Source organism: Papio anubis, chromosome 11 (assembly GCF_008728515.1).
Source record: "Papio anubis isolate 15944 chromosome 11, Panubis1.0, whole genome shotgun sequence".
NCBI lineage: Eukaryota > Metazoa > Chordata > Mammalia > Primates > Cercopithecidae > Papio > Papio anubis.
In genome coordinates, this window is record NC_044986.1 from 97517587 (window position 1) to 97525742 (window position 8156).

At 42.2% G+C, this 8156-nt stretch overlaps 1 pseudogene across 1 annotated transcript; it reads left to right on the forward strand.

Moving 5' to 3' along the window:
- Window positions 1-1267: 1267 nt before the first annotated feature.
- Window positions 1268-4519, forward strand: LOC110744226 (annotated as a pseudogene). The gene has a single exon (XR_002524578.2). The product of XR_002524578.2 is annotated as a 40S ribosomal protein S12 pseudogene (transcript).
- The last annotated feature ends 3637 nt before the right edge of the window (window positions 4520-8156 follow it).

Genomic DNA, 8156 nt, shown 5'->3' on the forward strand with positions numbered 1-8156 from the left:
ACATCTTCTAGGAGCTTTTCTTACCGAAATTAAAAAAGGAGAAGGGCCCCGGGGTGGGATGGCTGGGTGAAGGGGGATCCCAGATTGTAGTGTTTAAGAAAATAAATCCTTCCAGAAAAGGAGGCCAAAAAAGACTCCATTTATCGCGATGATGATGACTTCCTGAATTCACTTGACTTGTTTCCATTTTTCTCGATCTTTCTGCCTTTTCCCCTTTTTATTTATATGTATGAGCTCCTTACATACTATGAATAATAATCTTTATCAATCATGTAGCTTGCAAATATTTTACCTAAGACTGTTTATCATATTTTACTTATTTCACTGCATTAAACCTTTTTACATTAACTAAATTTGGGTAAAATGTCTTCTTTATGAAAAATGCATCAGCTCTTGATATATTGGTTTTTAAAAACAAAGTTTAATGGCTTAATTAAGAATGAATATATTATTTTAAATTTTCATACAATACAGAAGTATACTGACTACAAAAAAGAGCCACTTTTACTTCCTCCCTCCCCCAATCACAACACACCCCCCAAGGAAAGCACTATTACAGTTTGGTACGTAAATTTTAGGCTTTTTTTCTATGCAGTTGTACATGTGCATCCATACATACACACAGACCACAGACACACACACGGGAGGTATATAAATAGCATTAAACTGGACATATTGCTCAGTGTGTACTTTGTCACATAAAAATATGTCTTATGATTCCATACTATAGGTCTACCTTAGCCTCTCTCTCACTCCTTTTTTTTTTTTTTTTTTTTGGTTGCCCAAGTTGGAGTGCAGTGGCATGATCTCAGCTCACTGCAACCTTCACCCTGCAGGTTCAAGCGATTCTCCTGCCTCAGCCTCCTGAGTAGCTGGGATTACAGGCATGCACCACTACACCTGACTTATTTTTTGTATTTTTGTAGAAACAGGGTTTCACCATGTTGGCCAGGTTGGTCTCAAACTCCTGACCTCAAGTGATGAGGCTGAGATGAATGGATCACTGTAGGTCTACCTTAGTCTCTACAGGTCTACCTTAGTCTGTCTCTCTCTCTCTCTCTCTTTTTTATTTCATTTTTTATTTATTTATTATTTTTTGGTTCACTCAGGTTGGAGTGCAGTGGTGCGATCTCAGCTCACTGCAACCTTTGCCTCCAAGTTTAAGCAATTCTCCTACCTCAGACTCCCAAGTAGCTGGGATTACAGGCACACACCACCATGTCTGGCTAGTTTTTTGTGTTTTTGTAGAGATGGGGTTTCACCATGTTGATCATGCTGTTCTCAAACTCTTGACCTCAAGTAATCTGCCCACTTCAGCCTCCCAAAGTGCTAGGATTACAGGCGTGAGCCACCGTGCCCAGCCACTTACCTTATTCTCTCTTACTGCTGCATAATGCTATGTAGCATTGGAAATAGCACAGTTTGTTTCCCTAATGATGGACATTTAAATTGAAAAATTTTTGCAATTATAAACAATGCTGCATTGAAAATTTTTATCCATGCCTGTTTCGACCTGTATACCTTTGTACATGTGCAAAGAACTCTCTTGGACAGAAAATACAGAAGTGGAGGTGGTAATGCAAAGAAAAATGGATATTTTTCTTTTAATAAACACTGCCAAATCAGTCTTCAAAAGGCTATACCAATGCATACTCCTTCAACATGGAATGCAACAGAATTTTTTTTGAACTGCCCAGCTAATGGGTGAAAAATAATCTATCTTCCTTACTTTGATCTGTGTTCACTGTTTACTAATGAGATTAAGAATGTTTTCACATGTAGATTGGTTTATTTAAGTGAATCACTTGACTGTTCCCATTTTTATCCATCTTTCTGCCTTTTTTCCTTTTTTTATTTGCATGAGCTCCTGACATATTATGAATAATAATCTTTATCAATCATGTATCATGTAGCTTGCAAATATTTTATCCAAGACTGTTGATCATATTTTATTTATATCACTGCATTAAACCTGAATTTTTTTTTTATTTTTATTTTTTTTGAGATGGAGTCTCACTCTGTCACCCAGGCTGGAGAGCAATGGAGTGATCTCTGCCCACTGCAAGCTCCGCCTTCCCGGTTCAAGCTATTCTCCTGCCTCAGCCTCCTGAGTAGCTGGGATTACACGCACACGCCACCACACCAGCTAATTTTTGTATTTTTAGTAGAGATGGGGTTTCACCATGTTAGTAAGGCTGGTCTTGAACTCCTGACCTTGTGATCCACTCACCTCAGCCTCCCAAAGTGCTGAGATTACAGGCGTGAGCCACTCCACCCAGCTCAAATTTTTATTGTTGGCAACAAATTCAAATTTTAAAAGAAGTTGTGCCAACAATCTTTTTTATTGGCCAGGTGAGGTGGCCTATAATCCCAGTTCTTTGGGAGGCTAAGGCAGGAGGATCACTTGAGGCCAGAAGTTTGACACCAGCCTGAGCAACATAGTAAGACCCTGCCTCTACCAAAAAACATAAAAATAAAAATTTTAATTAGCCAGATGTGGTGGTGTATGCCAATAGTTCCAGCTACTTGGGAGAGTGAAGCAGGAGGACTGGTTGAGCCCAGGAGTTAGAGGCTGCAGGGAGCTATGATCATGCCACTGCACTGCCACCTGGGTGACAAAGCAAGACTCTGTCTCTAGAAAAAAAAAAATTTAAATCTATTTTATTAATCTGTGTATTTTCCATTCTATATAAACTAGCAGATGGGCTTGTCAGATTTCATAAACTATCCCTGTTACGGTCTGAATGTGGCCCCCAAAGTTCATGTGTTGGAAACTTAATGCCCAATGCAACAATGTTGAGAGATGAGCCCTTTAAGAGGTGATTAGATCATGAGGGCACTACCTACATACATGAATTAATGACCTTATGGCAGGAGTGGGTTAGTTATCTCAAGATTGGATTCCTGATAAAAGAATACATTTGGGTCACCTTCCCTGTCTTACTCTAGCCCTCTCTCTCTTGTCCTTCCAACTCCTGCCATGGGATGATGCAGCACCAAGGCTCTCACCAAATGCTGGCGCCATGCTCTTGGACTTCCCAGACGCCAGAACTATAAGCCAAACCAATTTCTGTTTATTATAAATTACCCAGTCCGTGGTGTTGTTATAGCAACATAAAATGGACTAAAATGGACTAACACAATCCCTTTGTAACTTTTCATGAGCTTGCATTGAATTAATAGATGACTTAGAAAAGAAAAAAATTGCTCTTTCCCTGCTGCCACCAAGTCACACGGAGGCAGAGGCTTGGGTGCGTTCAAGATTCTGCTTCACCCTTAACCCACCGCCATGGCCGAGGAGGGCATTGCTGCTGGAGGTGTAATGGACATTAATACTGCTTTACAAGAGGTGCTGAAGACTGCCCTCATCCATGATGGCCTAGCACGTGGAATTCGCGAAGCTGCCAAAGCCTTAGACAAGCGCCAAGCCCATCTTTGTGTGCTTGCATCCAACTGTGACAAGCCTATGTATGTCAAGTTGGTGGAGGCCCTTTGTGCTGAACACCAAATCAACCTAATTAAGGTTGATGACAAGAAACTACGAGAATGGGGAGGCCTCTGTAAAATCGACAGAGAGGGGAAACCCTGTAAAGTGGTTGGTTGCAGTTGTGTAGTAGTTGAGGACTATGGAAAGGAGTCTCAGGCCAAGGATGTTATCAAAGAGTACTTCAAATGCAAGAAATGGATAAATAAATCTTTGGCTCACCAAAAAAAAAAAAAAGAAAAGAAAAAAATTGACTTTCACAATGTTTATTCTTACCATCCAAAAACATGATATGTGTGCTTATTCGACTTGACTTTTCTTTTGTCCTTCAATAAAATTTTATGTGTTTCTTTACATTAGGTTTATGTCTAGAATTTTTCTCTCCACAGGAAATGAACTTTAATTAGCTTTTGTCTCCAGAATTCCCCACTGATGCCTGGGCTTTACGGTTCTCCTCACCCCCTCCAGTTTGAAGGTCCAGACTGGAAAGAAGAGACACAAGGGGCACAGAAGATTCCCTAGCACAAAGTTACAGGGGGGTGTCTCCCTGGCAAGAGATCCCCGGGCCCAATGCCTCCCCAGCCCAGCCACAAGTACTCAGAGTGTCAGAACTTATTTTTGTAATGAGAAACGTGGGCCCTGCCTCTCCCCCACTCATGGAGAAGGTGGGTGTCTTGCAGCCTTGGGGGTCTTCACTTCAGTGGGGCAGAGAGTGTGGGCCCAGCGAGTGTGGGCCCAGCAGAGGCACCAACAGCGAGAAGTGGTCAAAGAGACGGTTGCACACCACAATCTCCCTGTTCGGGGCCCGGCCTGGACACTTGTACACCATAAAGTCACTGCTTTCATTCTCATCTGCAGACTCCAGCTCCTCAGGAGGCTCTTTCTGCAGTTCCAGCCATAGCATCTGTTACTTCTGGTGCTGGTAGTGATAAATGTGCATGCTGGGCACCAGCTGCTGGTCGCAGGTTGTATGGAGGCGGAAGAATAGTCAATTATTTTACCACCATAATTAAAATCCTTCCTTCCTTCCTTCCTTCCTTCCTCCCTCCCTCCCTCCTTCCATCCTCCCTTCCCTCCCTTTCTTCTTTTTCTCTTTCTTTCTTTCTTTCCTTTCTTTCCTTTCTTTCAGAGTCAATTATTTTATCACCATAACTAAAATACTTTCTCTTTCTTTTCTTTTTTGTTGACAGGGTCTTACTCTGGAGTTCACTGATGTGATTATAGCTCACTGCAGCCTGGAACTACTGGCCTTAAGTGCTCCTCCTACATCAGGTCTCCCAAAGTGCTGGGATGACAGGCATGAACCACCACACCCCACTTAAAATATTTTCAAGACTGTCTCTAATTGTTTATTGATGGTACATTGAGTTACTAATTTTTCACCCATTCACTCAACAGGCGTTTGTTAAATGCTTACCATGTGGGGTATTGCAATTCTGTTTCTGGAAAGGGATCCCGAACTAGACCCCAAGAGAGGGTTCTTGGATCTCTCTCAAGAAAGAATTCAAGGCAAACCCAGAGTAAAGTGAAAAGCAAGTTTATTAAAGAAGTAAAGAAATAAAAGAATGGCTACCCCATAGGCAAAGCAGCCCCAAGGGCTGCTGGTTGGCTATTTTTATGGTTGTTTTTTGATTGTATGCTAAACAAGGAGTGGATAATTAATGAGTTTTCCCAGAAAGGCGTGGGCTATTCCCAGAACTGAGAGTTCCTCCCCTTTTTAGACTATATAAGGTAGACATTGCCATGGCATCTGTAAACTGTCATGGCACTGGTGAGAGTGTCTTTTAGCATGCTAATGCATTGTAATTGGCGTATAATGAGCAGTGAGGACGACCAGAGGTCACTTTTCTCTCCGTCATGGTTTGGGTGGGTTTTGGCCACCTTCTTTACCGCATCCTTTTATCAGTAACGTCTTTGTGACCTGTACTTTGTGCCAACCTCCTATCTCATCCTGTAACTTAGAAAGTCTTTATTTCTTAGAAAAACTTTATTTCTAGGAATGCAGCTCAATAGGTGTCAGCCTCATTTTACCCAGTCTCTATTCAAGATGCAGTCGCTTTAGTTCAAGCACCTCTGACAATTTTGATTGTCTACTGTTGGCGGGGCATGGTGGCTCAAGCCTGGAATCCCAGCACTTTGGGAGGCCAAGGCAGGTGGATCACTTGAGTTCAGGAATTTGAAACCAGCCTGGCCAACATGGTGAAACCCCATCTCTACTACAAATATAAAAATTTGCCAGGCATGGTGGCAGGCACCTCTAGTCGCAGCTACTTGGGAGGCTGAGGCGGGAGAATCAGTTGAACTCAGGAGGTGGAGGTTGTAGTGAGCCAAGATCGTGCCACTGCACTCCAGCCTGGGCAACAGAGCGAGACTCCATCTCCAAAAAAAAAAAAAAGTCTTCTGTAGGGATACAGACAAATGATTGAGTTTCCTATGTTCATATCTGTACAAGAAGCTATAGGATGAAATATCAGAGAATAAATTTTAATAACCAAGGTCGAATGGACAGAGAAGGCCAAAAAGTTTAAAGGAAAAGCAAAGCAAAGCACTTAGAAACATTTCCTAGTACATTTTCAACCACGTTTCAAGTGTCTCCTACTAACACAGGAGAATTTTCTATTGAGTGGTGGTCAACACTTTTCTCTTCCTGTGGTCATGCCATCTTTCTCACAAAAAACCAAAAATACACAACTGTGGGTCCCCTTCCTCCACTCACCTGCCAACTCACCCCCGTTTTGCATTTGATGCTGTGAAGTTCAGAGTCAACCTTAGCAAGCCTCCAGTGCATTATCCATATTATCTTTCTCCCACCTACCTGATTAGGTTTTCGCTTTTGTTCACCTTTTAAATTCGGGTTTCCTATAAACTCCCAGGAAACAAGGCGAGGAGGAAGAAGAAAATATTTCTAAGTATCTGGGACACTAGTTGGTACAAAACAGTTTCGAAGGGGGTTGTTCCTTCACATTCCTGAGACTCCCAAGGACAAGGTCAATCAGGTCCCGCTCCCCTTCTCCCTCCCCACTCCGCTCCTGCCCCAAGCCTAGGTTCAGTGGAGACCATGTTATCCCCTACTGACCGCCAGCCTTTCCGCTGTGGGGCTGCGCTTCTCTCCCTAAGTCACCTCTGACTTTTCAGCCAGCAACTATGTTCTTTCCGGCTGCCAGGGACAAACAGGACATGAAACCTTTTATCGTAAAGACAGAAGTATTTTCTTGAGTTTCTTTTTTCTTTTTGAGTCTTCGGAAAGAGAAAAGGAAGGAACCTTCTTTCAAGGCCCAAAACAGTTATAAAAGTTGCGTGCTCATGGCAAACAGCATTTCTCATTGTGTTTATGTGTTTTCTGCCCCACAATTCTGAATGACTCAGATGACAAAAAAAAAATCCAGGCCTGGGGGAGGGGCACCCGCGGGGTGGTTGTTGCTTTTCAAACTGTGAGGCATAAATGATACAAAATGCCAAAAGAAGCTGGAAACCCATTTTAACCTGAACTACAGGTTTGCATTTTTCCCATTTCTCTGCCTTCTGTCACCTCCATCCCACCCCCACATCCAACTTAGCTTTTCTATTGCAAATAGCTGGGCCCAGGATTTGAATGAAAGCAGAAGCTGTTTCCTCTGCTTACGATCGGCAGACAACTGCATCACAATCTGGGCGACTTTGCAGGCTTGCTACCAATTGTGAAATAAATAACTTCTGATTTATGCCATTTGTGTAGCAGAAAACTACAAAATAATAGATACAAATAAAGAGGTTTTTGTTGTTCCTTTATGCACAAGAAACCTCTTTATTTGTATCTATTATTTTGTGAAGGCCATATTTAGATGAATAGCTGGCCTTTAGATTTTTGTATCTTTAGGCTTGAACAAGAGTACAATAACAAAGAATTTACCAAAAAAAAAAAAAAGTAATCAGGACAACCTTGTAGTAAATTTTTGACCCTTGAATAATTCAGAAGCCAAAATCTATGAGAGCCACATTCCACCTGAGACAAGGAGAAATGATTCTTTCACTGCAAGAATTTCTTTAAAAAATCAACTGACAAATTTTTAGCTAAAAGGGAAATCTCCCATCTAGTTTCTTGAATGACAGTCATTGTTACTTAAAACAGACTCCCGTGTTCGGTTCTGATTGGAGGGTTGTGCAGTTTTTCTGGTTTTAAAACTGATGGCATTCAACATGGCAAGGGAAAGAATTCTCCCAGCCATTTGCATAATTATCTACATTTAAATTCTCACCTTAATAAATAAGTCCTTTTTTCCCTCAGCGTCATTATTCTTTTTTTTTTTTTTTTTTTTTTGAGACGGAGTCTTGCTCTATCCCCCAGGCTGGAGTGCAGTGGCGCAATCTCTGCTCACTGCAAGCTCCGCCCCCCGGGTTCACGCCATTCTCCTGCCTCAGCCTCCCGTGTAGCTGGGACTACAGGTGCCCGCCACCACACCCGGCTAATTTTTTTTTTTTTTTTTTTGTATTTTTAGTAGAGATGGGGTTTCACCGTGTTAGCCAGGATGGTCTCGATCTCCTGACCTCGTGATCCGCCCGTCTCGGCCTCCCAAAGTGCTGGGATTACAGGCGTGAGCCACCGCGCCCGGCCTGCGTCATTATTCTTTAATAGCATTTTACCTGATTGCAAAAGTAACACCTGTGCATTGTAAACATTTTGGAAAATCCTGAA